The sequence below is a fragment of the Piliocolobus tephrosceles genome, chromosome 20 (assembly GCF_002776525.5).
Source record: "Piliocolobus tephrosceles isolate RC106 chromosome 20, ASM277652v3, whole genome shotgun sequence".
Taxonomy (NCBI): domain Eukaryota; kingdom Metazoa; phylum Chordata; class Mammalia; order Primates; family Cercopithecidae; genus Piliocolobus; species Piliocolobus tephrosceles.
Window position 1 is genome coordinate 14155574 of NC_045453.1, and position 16571 is coordinate 14172144.

Below are 16571 nucleotides of genomic sequence, written 5' to 3' on the forward strand. Positions count from 1 at the left end.
CATGATCTGCCCGCCTCGGCCTCCCAAAGTGCTGGGATTACAGGCGTGAGCCACCGCCCCCAGCCTTGTTTACCTTTTTTAAACAGCTGCTAAACATCTGTTAAACATGTTTTAATACATAGACACCTACTTCATAATTTAGGGGGTGATGGAAACTTCATAATTTTGGGTGTGAACGTATTATCTTGATTGTGGTGATCATTTCACAGGTACATACATCAAAACTCAAAGTGTACACTTTAGATATGTGTTTTATTATACATCAATTATACCTCAGTATAACTGAAAAAAAGCTTGTTTTAAATCTCCCCCCACCCTTTTTGTTTTTATGGAGACAGGGTCTCACTCCTCTGCCCAGACTGGAGTGCAGTAGTGGTGATCATAGCTCACTGCAGCTTCCAACTGCTGGGCTCAAGCAATCCTCTTGCCTCAGCCTCCAGAGTAGCTAGGACTACAGGCATGCACCACCATACCCAGACAATTAAAAACATGTTTTTTGTACAGACAGCCTCTTGCTTTGTTGCCCAGGTTGATCTCAAAATCCTGGCTTCAAGCAGCCCCCCTTCCTTGACCTCCCAAAGTGTTGGGATTAACAGGCATGAGCCACCACGCCTGGCCTTGCATTTTAAATCTCTTTTACTGTTTTCTTCCACTTAACACTGTAAATTCTATCCCTGCTGTTTTACGTCTATTTCATGTAGAATTCCAAGGTATGTATCCACATTTTACTAACTCATCCCCTAGTTCCTTTGCCTCTAGTTCCTGTATGCCATTAATACTGTAACAAATAACCTCCCGCTTGTCTTCTTGCGGATCTGAGCAAACTTTCTTCAAAATATATTTCCAGGCGTGAGACTGCTACACTACTGAGCCCTATGCATACTTAGTTTTACTAAGAACTACTGGCTTATTTTATAGAAAGGCTGAGCAAGTTTATACTCCCACTAGTCCAATCTCTTCACATGGGTTTCAGACCCTTTGTGTTGCAGTAACACTGAGAGGATGGATGTTGATTCCTGGTGCCCCGATGCAATTTGAAATTGACTTCACGGTCACTGAAAAATTACTCTTCAGATTGTCGCGGGGCTGAGGCCATTTCCTAGTGACTTAACAGATAGAATTTCTTCTCTATTTTCACTTGCTTTTTTAAATGTTTTCGGGGAGGGGTGCCGGAATTTCTTCTGTATTTTCAACTTGCTTTGTTAAATGTTTTCGGGGAGGAGTGCCGGTTAGAGACAGGAGCATTACAGACTGTCTTCCCTGGGCACTCCCTGGCAGCCTTCTAAGTTCCCAACTACATGGAGAAACTGCCTTGGGTCAGTGTTTTAAGCTGCAAGGAATGTTGTGACTCAGCTAGTCGCTCAGGGACACCTCGATGAACAAGGCCACGGGAAGGAAGTCATTACACAGAGAGCTGGACTGTAAAAACCAAAAATACTCTACACACCAAACTCTAGAGCAGTGCAGCAGTACATCCCATGACTCAACCGGACAGCTTCTGCCACGTGGCACACAGCTCCGGATATGTGGTGCGCAGCCCTCACTCGCGGCTGTGCTGCCACTCTGAGCTGCTTGGGAAGTTGATGGGGTGGGGAAATCCGTGACTGTATTCTCTTTCCACCCCCTCCACTCTGACCATTGCTCCTCTCTTCATCTCCCCCTCTTCCCACTCCTTCCTCTTTAACCCTCTTGCCCTACAAAAACAAAAACAGCTGGAGTTTAATATTTCACACCTGCTGGCAATTTGGCAAGGACACATGGAGGTCAAAACGCTGGCACCCTAGGAAGACCCTACTGATCAGGCAGACACTGGGCAACAGGTCATATCACCTGGGGCAGGGTCAAGAGTACTGGGGAAAGAGGTAGCCCCAAGGGACAGAAACTTCATGATACAGGCAAAACATTCAAAGATGTGGACTTTCACTCACTAATCTTTATTGGAGACCTACTATGTGCCAGATGCTTTTTGTTTTTTTGAGATGGAGTCTCATTCACTGGAGTGCAGCAGCACCATCTTGGCTCACTGCAACCTCCACCTCCAGTTCAAGCAATTCTCCAGTCTCAGCCTCCCCCACAGCTGGGATTACAGGAGTGCACCACCACACCTGGCTAGTTTTTGTATTTTTGGTAGAGACAGGGTTTCACCATGTTGGCCTGGCTGGTCTTGAACTCCTAGCCTCAAGTGATCCACCCACGTCGGCCTCCCAAACTGTTGGGATTATAGGCGTGAGCCAACATGCCCGGCCCCAGACTGTTCTTAGGAACTGTCAGTGAAGACAGATCAGATGTCTTGTCCTCACGGGGTCTGCATTCTTTTGGAGGGAGACACACACATACCAGACATCCTCAAAAAGTAAATTAGCACTCGAGGAAGCCGTTAGGGCTACTGGAAAAGATTAGAGCATGGAGAGGTGTCTGGGCATGGTCAGGGTAGACTTCATGGACACTGGTGTGGTCTTGAGGTTAGTGAGAGAGCCAGGCAGGTAGGCATCTAGGGAAAGAAACTTCTGGGCAAAGGAAGCAGCCAGTGTGCCTTTTTTGATGTAGAGTCTTACACCGTCACTCAGGCTGGAGTGCAGTGGTGTAATCACAGCTCTGTAACCTTGAGATCCTGGGCTCAAGCGATCCTCCCATCTCAGCCTCCCAAAATGTTGGGATTACAGACATGAGCCACTGCATCTGACCAAGTATACTTTTTTTTTTTTTTTTTTTTTTTTTTGAGACAGAGTCTCGCTCTGTCACCCAGGTTTGAGTGGAGTGGCATGATCTTGGCTCACTGCAAGCTCCACCTCCCAGGTTCATGCTATTCTCCTGCCTCAGCCTCCCGAGTAGCTGGGACTACAGGCGCCCACCACCACGCCCGGCTAATTTTTTTGTATTTTTAGTAGAGTCAGGGTTTCACCATGTTAGCCAGGATGGTCTCGATCTCCTGACCTCGTGATCCACCCGCCTTGGCCTCCCAAAGTGCTGGGATTACAAGCGTGAGCCACCATGCCCGGCAAGTATACTTTTAAGTGTACTCAATAATTGATTTCCTTTTCCTCATCTATAACAGTTTCCACCTTTTGTCCAGCTCCTGAGAGCCTTGAGTTCTAACCACAACAGCTCCTCACTCCCAGTGGCAGCCCTTTCATGCAGCCTCCCCTCTCTAGCCCCCCTCTGCCTGTTGGCATCTGCAGCCATGGTGCAGACCTAGTACATAGATGAGCTCCCAGACGGTTGGAGGCAGCCCCACCACCCCGAGTCCCTCGCCACCCAGTGGGCCAGAAACAGCCATGCCGGCTCAGGGGGCACTACTAAAGCTGGACACTGACAAATAAGAGAACAATCCAGAATTAGAAAAGACTCAGAGAGAAGCTACTCCTGGATAGACATAATAAGCATGTGTAAAGATAAACTACCAAATGAGGAAGAAAAGATTAAGGTGTTTTATGAGGAGCATTTACGCTTGATCAGATCTGTTACATCCTGGGTGGCAGTGGATACTTGGATGACAGATAAAGGACAAGTGAATCCACATCTTCATGGAGAAAGGTGACATAACCCTCCCCACAGGAATTCATCACCACCTCACGCTGCATGAAAATAAGTACATGAAGGCCATATGGCCGTTCAGGGAGACCCAGTGTGGACAGCATACAATGGGCCAACTGACCATTTCAACGTCCAGGGACAGTTCATGAAATTTCTGGCACAGACAGCATAGCAGTGCTTCCTGAGAATGTGTGCTTTGTGAAGGTCTTAAACATAACCCAGCACAAAATCATTTTTCCCTTTGCTTTTATATGATAAACTTGTCTTTCCTTTGCAAGATTATTTGATCAGAATGTTTCTTGTCTTATTTTTATTTTTTGAGACAGTCTCACTCTGCTGCCCAGGCTGGAGTGCAGTGGTGTAATTCCAGCTCACTGCAATCTCCACCTCCCAGGCTCAAGTGATTCTCATGCCTCAGCCTCCTGAGTAGCTGGTATACAGGTGCACGTCATCACACCCAGCTAATAGAGACAGGATTTCAACATGTTGGCCAAGCTGGTCTCAAACACCTGGCCTCAAGTGATCTGCCTGACTTGGCCTCCCAAAGTGTTGGGATTACAGGCACAAGCCACCATGCCTGGCTCAGAATATTTTTTAATGAAAGGAGCTATAAAACTGATTTTTACATGGAAGCAACTGTGGAAATGAAGACAAGTCATCCTCGTTTTGTCTAATACAATCAAGACTAGTGGTTCAGTAGCCCTGTGTTAGTGCCTGCACTCATCTTTAGTCCAAATGAGAGTTTCATCTCCCAAAATGTGTCTCCTTATACGTTCTATCTGGACATGATGTCATGCCTGCCTTGTAACAAGGTGCAATAGTAGATAACTAACCAGGTAGTTAGTTAACCACTTTTTTCTCCCAAAATTATACATTGAGGTGGGAAGTGGTAGAGGGAAGAGCTCTTATGTTAGGGGACACATTCTGAGTTGCTTATGCCACTTCCTTGTTCAAAATAAAGTCACTGACTTAATTTTATGCTCATGGCTTGGCATTATCTTATATTCACGTGTATATGGTATTTTGCCTAGCTTGCTAAAATCACCAGTTTAGATTTGCGTGACTGTCTATGTATGTGATTAATGTGTATATTATGTGTGTTGGTATTTTTTTCAGTGTGAGGTGTCTAGGTTCTTTCACAATCAAGATTTTAACAGAATTAGTATTTTAAAATTTATCAAGAGAATTAGTACATTTTTCTACTCAATTCTAAGATATAATTATTCCTAGCTTATTATAATCATAGAAAAACCCCAAATAAATTTCATGTTTTAGAAGGTCAGGTTTTCTTTTTCTAAAACTGGATGAAAATTTTTCATGTTAAAGTTAATTTTCATCACTTTCACACTGGTCTTGGGGGTCTGTTTCTCACTGCACAGAGGAAAGCCGAGCCTTAAATGCTATCATGGTGCCTGTGTACATTTTAATCCCGAAATTATTAGTTTTAGGATTAAGGCCGGGTGCAGTGGCTCACATCTGTAATCCCAGCACTTTGGGAGGCTGAGGCGGGTGGATCACATGAGGCCAGGAGTTTGAGACCAGCCTGGCCAACATGGTGAAACCCTGTCTCCACTAAAAACACAAAGAATTAGCCAGGCATGTGGCACATGCTTGTAATCCCAGCTACTCGGGAGGCTGAGACAGGAGAATCACTTCAACCCAGGAAGTGGAGGTTACAGTGAGCTGAGATCACACCATTGCACTCCAGTCTGGGCAAGAGAGTGAGACTATCTTTAAAAAAATAAAATAAAATAAAAAAGGATTAAAACGTAGACAGGCACCATGATAACATAAACATCACAGGGCTTTCTTCTGTTAAATTTTACTCTACTTTGATAATTAAAGCGCTGATCTGATTTTTTTCTTTTATGGATTCATTTCTAAATGGTCATTATAAAATGCAACTTCCTCCTTTTTGGAGATAGGGTCTTGCTCAGTCGCCCAGGCTGGAGTACAGCAGCATGGTCACAGCATCACAGCTCACTGCAGCCTCAACCTCCTGCTCTTAAGCAACCCTCCCACCTCAGTCCCCCAAGTAGCTGAGACTACAGGTACGTGCCACCACATTCAGCTAATTTTTTAAAAAATTTTTTGTAGAGACAGGGTCTCACTACGTTGCCCAGGCTAGTCTCAATCTCCTGGGCTCAAGCAATCCTCCTGCCTCAGCCTCCTGAACTGCTAGGATTACAGGCGTGAGCCACCACACCCAGCCAAAGTAGAATTTTATGAAATGTAACATAATCACAGGAGTGATATTCCATTACCTTTGCCGTACTCTATTGGTTGAAACCAAGTCATAGGTCCTACCCACACTTCAGTGAAAGGAATTACACAAAGGCATGAACACCAAGAGGCAGAAATGCAGGGGCCACCTTAGAGTCTGTCTGCCACTGAAGACAGTAACAATGGATCTGGAATCTGAAAAATGAGTTGGCATCAACCATGTGGCCAGAGGGAGGGAAGAACTGTCCAGGCAGAGAAGGGGCAGGACAGTGAAGGCAAATGGTGTGTACAACTTACACAAAGGGTCTCGTCTAGTGACTAGCAATATTGTATCACTCTCCTGCTCAATAATCATTAATGGCTCCCCAGTGCCCATGATTTTGCCCATATTCAAGGTTATCTCCTTGCATTAGCTTTGTCTTCAATACCCATCCCTTCACCACTTCCACCCACTTAGACCGCCTGTTGCCTCCTATATACACCCCATCTATATATAGTTCAAGGCCCAGCATAAACTAATATTCTGTCAACAGTATTTCTGAATATCTAAGTGGAGAACCCAGTGCCAGATCCTCTTCGAGTTGCAAAGCATCAGAAGACATGGCCCACATGTCAGATGCAGGGTGGCGGGGGAGGGGCGGGTAGCAGGTACACCCCAAGACGACAAAGAATAGGAGGTCCTTTTGTTGAGGGTCAAGCCCATGGGGCAGTCGGGAAATCCTGTCGGGATTTTTAGGCTACAGAAAGCTCCACTTCATACATTGGTTAATGATCTTTCAGGATTCCTCTCCAGGCTAGAAATTACAAACAAATTCCAAAAAGGCTGCTAAATTTATGTCCTTCCGGGACTCGGGAACTGCGCAGCAGCAATCTAGCCAAGCCGGGTCACTCCTCATCGGGCACGAGAGGAGGCAGGAGTTAGGGATGGCAACAGAAGTCTCCTGCCCTCCAGCCTGAAGGTCCCCGATACCATCCAGGACCTGTCCGCATTGGCTGGGAGGAGAGGCCCCCAGTGACTGTGCACAGTTCTGGTCACATCCTCAGAAGAAGGAAACAAGGAAGGCAAAAGCAACCCAACCAGGGACACGGAGCAGGAACCTCTCCGGCTGGGGGCGGACGGGGCTGCTCCCCCGACTCCATCTCTCCCTAGCCCAGGAAGGAGCTGCGCTTGCACCCGGCAGCCCCGACCTCGCAACCACGTACCTGTCCACTGCCCGCTGACAGGGCTGGGGGTTGAGCAGATGTCTTGAGAGAAAAGCTCCTGGATTGAAGGAAGCGGGGAGGCCTGGCACCTCCTGGGTCTCTCTTCACACCCCAATTTCCAGCTTCCCCAGTGTTCACTCCACCTGGAAACTAGAGACTTCCCCTCAGCACCCACTACAGCGTCTTCCTTCGCTCTGAGGGCAGGGACTTTATACCCCCCACCCCCTCCCAACCTCCCAACCTGAACTACCCCCAGGTGGCTCAAATGAGTCCCTGCACCTGGAACGCTGTGCTCACCTGTCTTCACCTAATTCCAACTTATTTTTCTACTCTCTGGAATGTATTCTCTGACCCTTCCCACCCCACTAAGGGCTTGTGGGCTTGCCCCACCTCAGGTTTCATCATCTTATATTGCAATTCCCTGGTTGCTGGTCTGTTCTTCCCCTCCCTTCCCCATCCTTTAAGACTGTGGGGCTGCTGCAGCATCTCCAGTGCCTGGCCCAGGCATGGTGCTTAGGAAGAATGCAATCACCCTGTTGTCCTCTATTCCTCTGCTGGGATGGGAGAGTCTGTAGTCACTTTATCTTTTACAGCAGCAGGTCTCAGACTAGAGTGAGCATCAGAATCACCTGGCGGTGCAGGCCGGGAGGGACTTATTAAAATACAGATTCTGGGCCCTACCCCCAGAGCTTCTGATTCAATAGGTCTGGGGCAGGGCCTGAGAATTGATATTTCTAACAAGTTCCCAAGTGCTTCTGCTGGTCCAGGGACCACACTTTAAGAATCACTGTTGGGGCCAGGTGTTGTGGCTCACGCCTGTAATCCCAGCACTTTGGGAGGCCAAGGTGGGCGGATCACTTGAGGTCAGGAGTTTGAGACCAGCCTGGCCAACATGGTGAAGCTACCGCTACTCAAAATACAAAAATTAGATGGGCATGGTGGCATGAACCTGTAAACCTGTAATCCCAGCTACTCAGGAGGCTGAGGCAGGAGAATCACTTGAACCTGGGAGGCAGAGGTTGCAGTGAGCCAAGATTGCGCCACTGCACTCCAGCCTGGGTGAAAGAGCGAGACTCCATCTCAAAAAAAAAAGAATCACTGTTAGCCTGGCACGGTGGCTCACGCCTGTAATCCCAGCACCTTTGGGAGGCCAACATGGGTGGATCACTTGAGGTCAGGAGTTTGAGACCAGCTTGCCCAACATGGTGAAATCCCGTATCTACTAAAAATACAAAAATTAGCCAGGCGTGGCGGCACGTGCCTGTAACCCCAGCTACTTGGGAGGCTGAGACGGGAGAATTGCTTGAACCTGAGAGGCAGAGGTTGCGGTGAACCGAGATCACACAAATCACGATCTCAGGGTGTCAGTTTCTTCACTGATAAAATGGGGTTAACTACTGTCCCCACCATTCTGGGTTTTATGAGAATCCAATGAGATAATGCAAATGAAGAACTCATGCACCCAGTAGGCGCTCAGTGTGTGTTAGTGATTCCTCCTGGGAGTAGGCAGGAGACATGGCAGGCAGGGAAAGCATGAACAGGAGCAGAGATGGGAAAGGGCCCAAGCAGGTCAGCTGGGCTGGCAGAAGAGTCAAGGCCCAGCACAGCAGCCAGGGAGTGTCCTGTCGAAGCAACTGGGAGCCACGCACAGTTCTGGAGCAGGACAGTGACAGGTGGAAGCTGAATGTGGCAATATGGGGCAGGAGGCCATTGCTGGCAGCAAGTCCCACGTGCTGGAGACTTGGCTGTTTGGCTAGACATAGGGTTGCCAGATTTAGCAAAGAAGACAAAGTATGCCCAGTTAAATTTCAATCTCAGATGAATACTTTCTTTCTTTTTTTTTTTTTTTTTTGAGACGGAGTCTCGCTCTGTCGCCCAGGCTGGAGTGCAGTGGCCAGATCTCGGCTCACTGCAAGCTCCGCCTCACAGGTTCACGCCATTCTTCTGCCTCAGCCTCCCGAGTAGCTGGGACTACAGGCGCCCGCCACCTCGCCCGGCTAGTTTTTTGTATTTTTTAGTAGAGATGGAGTTTCACCATGTTAGCCAGGATGGTCTCGATATCCTGACCTCGTGATCCGCCTGTCTCGGCCTCCCAAAGTGCTGGGATTACAGGCTTGAGCCACTGCGCCCGGCCAATACTTTCTTTTAGTATAAATATGTCCCAAATATTGCTTGGGTATACTTATACTAAAAAGCAGTTGCTGTGTATCTGAAATTCAGATTTACCTGAGTGTCCTTTATTTTTATTTGCTAAATCTGGCAATCCCAACCAGATACCCGTTGCCTGCCCCCCAGCGCTTAGTCCTGCATGCAGTGGGAGACCCAGCCCCAGGGTCCACTGCCTCCCTTCCCACCTTCAACAAAGCCACCAGGAGTGATGATGAGCTGCTCCCAGAAGCCAGTCTTGCTGCTCTGAGTGATCACAGCTACAGGCCTGGGTGAGGGGCCCTCTCACCTCATGCCAGGTTCACCCAGCAAGAAAGTAGAGGGGCACAGTCACTAACCGCTGGGTCTGTGGTTAACAAAGCACATAGGGTGGATGCAATGACTCATGCCTGTATTCTCAGGACTTTGAGAGGCAGGGACAAGAGGATTGCTTGAGTCCAGGAGTTCGAGACCAGCCTGGGTGACATAGTGAGACACCCATCCCTACAAAAATTTTTTTAAAATTAGCTAGGTGTGACCGGGCACCGTGGCTTATGCCTGTAATCCCAGCACTTTGTGAGGTCCAGGCGGGTGGATCACGAGGTCGAGTTCAAGACCAGCCTGGCCAAGATGGCGAAACTCCGTCTCTACTAAAAAGTGTATTTTTAATAGAGATGGGGGAGGGGGGCAGGCGCGGTGGCTCATGCCTGTAATCCCAACACTTTGGAAGGCCAAGGCGGGCGGATCACGACGTCAGGAGATCGAGACCATCCTGGCTAACACGGTGAAACTCCGTCTCTACTAAAAATACAAAAAATTAGCCGGACGTGGTGGCAGGCGCCTGTAGAGTCCCAGCTACTCATGAGGCTGAGGCAGGAGAATGGCGTGAACCCGGGAGGCGGAGCTTGCAGTGGGCAGAGATCGTGCCACTGCACTCCAGCCTAGGCAACAGAGTAAGACTCCGTCTCAAAAAAAAAAAAAAAAAAAAATAGAGAAGGGGTTTCACCATGTTGGCCAGGCTGGTCTCGAACTCCTGACCTCAGACTATCCGCCCACCTTTGCCTCCCAAAGTGCTTGGATTACAGGCGTGAGCCACTGCACCAGGGCCAGAAATGCAATTTCTGCAACAACCTTTATATCAACTTTTTTTCCTCTAACAATGAACAATGAAAACAATTTGTGCTCCATCTTTAAAAAGTGTGTGATACAAAAAATTTTTAAATAAAAATAAATATGTGATAAACACTCCTGAATGCCTAGTGTGTGCCCTGGCGCTGTGCTCAGCATTTAATTTGGCTCAGTATTTCTCAGCCTTGGTTGTACATTACAACCAACTGGAGAGGTTTTTAAATGCCCAGTATCCAGGGCATCAGTATTCGTCTAGCGCACAGTGATTCTAACACACAGTCAAGATTGAGAACCATTTATTTAATTCATCCTGTAAATCCTCACAGTAGAATCCTGCAAGGTAGCTTTTATCACCACCTTTGCAGATGAAATTGAGGCTCAAAGAGGTAAGTTGACTTAGGCATCTATAGCCCCAGCCTGTGACCTCCCCTTCCTTCCTTCTCAGATTCCCTTCAGGGATTTCCTGATGTTACAGAAAATGGTATGTATGACGCTGCCCTCCTAGCCACCTTGACATAGCTCTGCTCCCAACAGGGTTCTTCTGAGATAGCAGCCAGGCACTACCTGGAATCAGGACTGATACTGAATGACTTCTGCCAAAATGAGGACAACTGAGGCGAGTCACTTCCAAACAGGTTCTGTCACCCTGAGTCAGAATAATGGCAGCTACCTCTCCTCTCCTCCTCACCGCCCAGTCGTTTCTAAGCCTGGCTCGTCGCTGTTGCTGCTCCGCCAAGCCTTTCCTCGGTGCTCTCCCTCTTTTAGAACAAACTACTTCATCTCCAGGTCCTTCTCAGAGCAGCTTCTTTGCAGGGGCCATAGGGTGTTGGAAAGGTCTTTGGTCCAGGAAAGCCGCGAACCACAGATTCAAGAGGAAAAAGCCGTTTCCAGCCCGGGCGTCGCCCAAGGCACGAGAGTGAATGGACCTTCCGCGGGCCTCGGCGCCCCTGGGCTCACCTTGTCCCCTCCCGCGGTGCCTGCAGACAGGGAGGGAGCGCGACTGGGCGAGAAGGCTGATCATCGTCTGCCCTCTCCTGGCCAGTGGCGGTATTGATCCCGCTGCCGCTCGACCAGAACGTCCCAGGGATGGAATGAAGAAGCGGGCATTTATGGAGCGCCTGGTGTTTGTCAGGCAACGTACTGATAAGCGCTGGGGTGTAAGGATGTACATGACCTGCTCTCAGAGTTCAAATTTAAATGAAGAGACAGACATTAATCAAGTAGTCATTCAAGCAAATATGAAATTATAACTATGAGCTATGCGAACAGATGACGCGAGGGGCCTGTCCAGTCTGGGAGATACGGGAGGGCTCAGGAAAAGCTGCCCCCAGGAGGGGACGTTTGAGCGCCAGGAGCCGCGCAGTCATTTCATGTCATCTCGAAAATCCTGCAAGGCGGCTTCCCCCCCCTTGACAAAACAGGAAATGGGATCAAATTGGGGAAGTAATTCACCCAAGATCACACAGCAAGCTGGAAGCAAATCTGGGAGGAGCCAGGTCCGCCCGGTCCCGAAATCCACACTTTTCTGGAGGTGGGGCAGGCTGCGGCACAAGGACTTGGGGCGGGGCATGGTGGGCGGGGCCTGATGTCTGGCCCCGCCCCCGCCTCAGAGGCCAAAGGGCGCCCTGGGCGTGGATCGGAGCGGGGGGGCGGGGTCTTTTCAGGGAGTGGAGCCTGGGCAGATTGGAGCCTGTGGAGGCCGCACTAGGATCGTGGAAGGAGTGGAGCCGTGATCTCACCCTGTCTTAGAGGACCCGGAAGCGCCAAGTGACTGAGGGCCGAAGACACTCACCTGTGGAGCCTGTGCACGCAGGTAGAGGCGGCGGCTCTGAGTCCAGGAGCTCCAGTGGGCAGCTCCTCAGGTAGGGCCCACCTCGGGCCGGGGAAGAGATGACCCTCTCCCCTCCCGCCCTGCCCATCTGTCCTGCCATCCGACATTCCTTCCTTCCTGTCCGCGGGCCTGGGTCCACCTCTAGCTATAAGATGGGGACGCAGGGGTGGAGGGGCCGGCCTCATTTCGTCCCTCTCTCCCTGGCCCAGCGGCTGCAGGCCCCCTGGACACCCAAAACGTAGAGTCTGGCGAGGAGACAAACGCCGAAACCTCCCAGGGGAGGCTGGCCCAGCTTTACCCCAGCCTGACTGTGTGACCTTGAGGAGGACAGCCACTTTCTCTGGTACCCAGTGTCCTCAGGTGCAAAACAGTGTCTGGCCCTTGCCTTGCTTTCCCTGAGACTGGGCAGGTCAGATGCTGTAGCTGCTGGGAGCTGGGGTGGCGCTTTCTCTCTCCTGGGGTACTAGGAGTGCTTACTCTCCTGCTGGGTCTGGTCCTCGGTGGAGAGCCACACCCGTCATCCACCCAAATCTGGGAGCCCCGAGGGCTGAGAGCTCAGTCCTAGGGCAGCTTGCTCTGGCTTCCCTGTGCTGGAGTTGTAATCTAGCCTGGAAGGCCTGTGAACATCCCCAAGGTGGGGTGTGAGGCCTGCCTGGAGCACACATGCACATTTGGCAAACAGTTGCACCACCATTGTGCACAGCCTTGAATGCCAAGTTAAGAAGTCCAAACTCCGCTGGGCGCGGTGGCTCACACCTGTAATCCCAGCACTTTGGAGGCTGAGGCGGGTGGATCACGAGGTCAGGAGATCAAGACCATCCTGGCTAACACGGTGAAACCCCGCCTCCGCTAAAAATACAAAAAATTAGCCGGGCGTCGTGGCACGCGCCTGTAGTCCCAGCTACTCGGGAGGCTGAGGCAGGAGAATGGCATGAACCCGGGAGGCGGAGCTTGCAGTGAGCTGAGATTGCACCACTGCACTCCAGCCTGGGCAACAGGGTGAGACTCCATCTCGAAAAAATAAATAAATAAAAGAAATCCAAACTCTCGACTGCTGGTGGGGACAGTTCATCAGAGTATGACCTGCAGTGCCCACAGGACCAGCTTGCATGAGTGGGCCTGTCGTGCTGCTGCTGCTGATAGGTGTCACATACAGGCTTTTCTTGCATTCCAGGGCTTTACACAAAGTCTCTTATTAGTTATTCACACGAATCTGATGTTATTCCCATTTCAGAGACTGAGACTGAGGGTCAGAGAGATGAAGTTACTTGCCCACAGTCACAGCCAGCAAATGGCAGAGTGGGGATCAGCACCCAGAGAATCTGCTGCATTTTCTCCTAATGTCCTGTGGCCACCCGTGATCTGGGCATCTGGTAGTAAAGCCTTGTCCTAGGACAGCTGGAGAAAGGAGGGGCTGGGTGAGCAGGAAACGGGGAGAAGATTTAGAGGGCTAGGGAGGGAGGGAGGGATAGTGACTAGTCCTAAGGGGTATTCGGCTTCCTGGGAAGATGTGGGGAGTGAAGTGGCTAATTTTAGACATGTTAGTTTGTGGGTGGAGGGTGATAGAGGGGAACCAAGCAGAGCTCTCCTCTGTCTGGAAAAAGACCAAGGAGGCAGAGCTGGGTCCTGGGAAAAGGGGGTGCCTAAGGGGTGGGTGAAGACAGAGGACGGGGTCACAGGAGGCCCTCAAAATGCTGAGCAGGCAGATGTGGGGGGCTCACAGGAGGCCCCCCAAATGCTAAGTAGGCAGATGTGGGGGGTGTGGGGGGACTTACAGGAGGCCCCCAAAATGCTGAGCAGGCAGATGGGAGGGACATCCATTGGTGAAGTGGGGGGAACAGAGGAGTGAATTCTGGACTCCCATGACATTAGAGCTGAGATGTTTCTAAAAAACGGAGGCCTTGGTTCACAGAAGGGGAAACTGAGGCCAGCCAGTTACTTGCCTGAGAATACTCCAGGGCTGGATCCGAGCAGGACCCTGGGTGCCATCTCTGCTATTCAGCCCTTTCTACTAGATCAGTGGTTCTCAGCTGGGGGCAATTTTGTCCCCCAGGAGACATTTTAAAATGTCTGGAGACAATTTGGCTGTCACAACCTGGAATTGTGGGGGATGAAGCGCTACTGGCATCTAATGGGCAGAGGCCAGGGATGCTGCCAAATATCCTACAATGCACCCACCCACCCCCCAGCAAAGAATTATCTGGCACCAAAGGGCAATAATGCCGAAGCTGACAAACTGCACTAGGGCTTAACAGGGCAGAGAGCTCAGGCTGGGGCCTCCAGCTGGATGGACCTTTGCCCCAACCCCAGCTCTGCCCCTCCCCATGCTTGCTCCTTAATCACTGGAAGCCTCTGGAGTCCTCTCTGCTTTTCCTGGGCACAGTGGTTTAGAGGTCTACCCACCAAGTGTCTGTCACCACTGTCTCCCCAGACCTATATTGGGAGTTTGGCATTAGGTAGGGAGAAACCAAAATGGAAATGTCCTATCTAGCACATGGCAGGTGCCTTGCAGATAAACTTGATTTGAGTGACATGTTAGGGGTCCAAGGAGTTTCATTTCATCCCATTTTCTCTTTGGCAATTCTGTGTCTTAACGTTTGTGACGCTCTGACATAGACTGAAAGAATCCACTGCTTTGTCCGATGTCCCAGGATGGGCAGGATGTGGCATTATCTGAGAAATGCTGTGGGGGCGGAGGTCTTGTCGTTCAGGCTCTTCCAAGAGTAAGCTGTGGACTGGAAACACACAAGCAGTTCCTTTCAAACACACGAAAGGCTACAGGAATCACCTGGGGATCCTGTTAAAATGCAGATGCTAGGCCAGGTGCAATGGCTCACGCCTGTAGTCCCAGCACTTTGGGAGGCCAAGGTGGGAGGATCACTTGAGTCCAGAAGCTTGAGACCAACATGGGCAACATAGCGAGACCCTGTCTGTACAAAAGAAATTTAAAAATTAGCCAAGTGTGGCGGTACATGCCTGTAGTCCTAGCTACTCAGGAGGCTGAGGCAGGAGGATCACTTGAGCCTGGGAGGTTGAGGCCACAGTGAGTCATTTTGGTGCCATTGCACACCAGCCTGGGTGACAGAGTGAGACCCTGTTTAAAAAAAAAAAAAGAAAAAAGAAAAGAAGAAAATATGCAGATGCTGAATCAGTAGGGCTGAGTTGGGCCTAAGTTTCTGTTTCTAACAAACTCCCAGGTGATGCTGATGCTGATTTTTGTTGCTGGTGCATGGACCACATTTTGAGTGCAGGGCGTTGCAGGGCTGTGCAGAAGTGGCCATGGGCCATGCAGCCAACTGTCGGGTGGTTTGGAAGCACAGAGTGGAAGGAGACCATGCTCTAGTCAGGAGAGCTGGATATGAGTCATTACTCCCTCTCTCCCCTCCCTATACCCCTTCTATGGCCTTTCGGCTTAATAGAGCTTGAATAGTTTCCTCATCTATAAAGTCACTTAACCTTGGGTAAGTCACTTAGCTTCTTTGCTAAGTGGTCTTGCATGGCAGGCTGTCCTCCAGGGGTTCTGACCCAGGGTCTGAGAGAAGAAAGTGCCTGTGGAGGTGGGACGGTCTGGGTCTTGGCAGGCAGAGGGGCAGCAGGCCACTGGCCTGGCCAGGAGGGCAGGGGTGACCACCTGAAGCTGCTGGGGCAGGCACTGTGCCAGCTTGGAGGAGGCTGTCATCATAGCCCTGATTTTTCTCTGAGGCCGCCTCAGCCTCCTGCTTTGGGCTTACCCAGCCCTGCCTGCTGTGGGAAAGCTGGAGAGACCGGTCTGGCTGGGGGAAGGAGCAGCTTCAGTGGGCTGGGGCCAGCCCAAGGCCTGATTGTGGATCTGAGCGCCTAGCCAGCTGAGCCCTGGTCTGAGGAGCTGGGGTTTGGGCTGAAGTTGGGGTCTGAGAACGATAGCCTGGACACCGTTGAGGTCAGGCTGTGCATGGACAGGCTTCCCACCAGGGAAACTGAAAAGGAATTTGTAGTTTGGGGCCTTAAGCCCCCAGCTATAGGGGATACTCTGCCTTGAGCATCTGACCCCAGGGATGGGGCTGAACAGAGCCTTGAGTACCTGGGGTGCTCCCACCCCTGGTCCCCCGTAAGTCAGCTACAATCGCCCAGCAAGACACCTTCCAACTCACAGGACCAGGAGACAGCAAGACAACTGAGCCCATTTCTCAGATGGAAAAATGGAGGCTCCTTCCTTCCTACTTCCTGGGAAAAGAAGAGCACTCATTAGCACAGTCACCCATTATCCCGCAGGGCCCTGAGCCTGCTATCTAATGAGGCTGCCCCCTCTTCCCACCCCTTCCTGTTTTCACAGTCGGACCATCCCAGTGGAACCACACAAACCTGGGTTCAGATCTCAGGTTCCCTCCTTCATAGTTACGAGGCTCTGGGCAGCTCACTCCGCCTCTCTGAGTCTCTGCTGGCTCGTCTGTAAACAGGAATAATGACACCCGCTCAGCCAGCCTCGCAGGGTTGCTGTGAAGATGAAATGAGCCATGCCCACGGAACA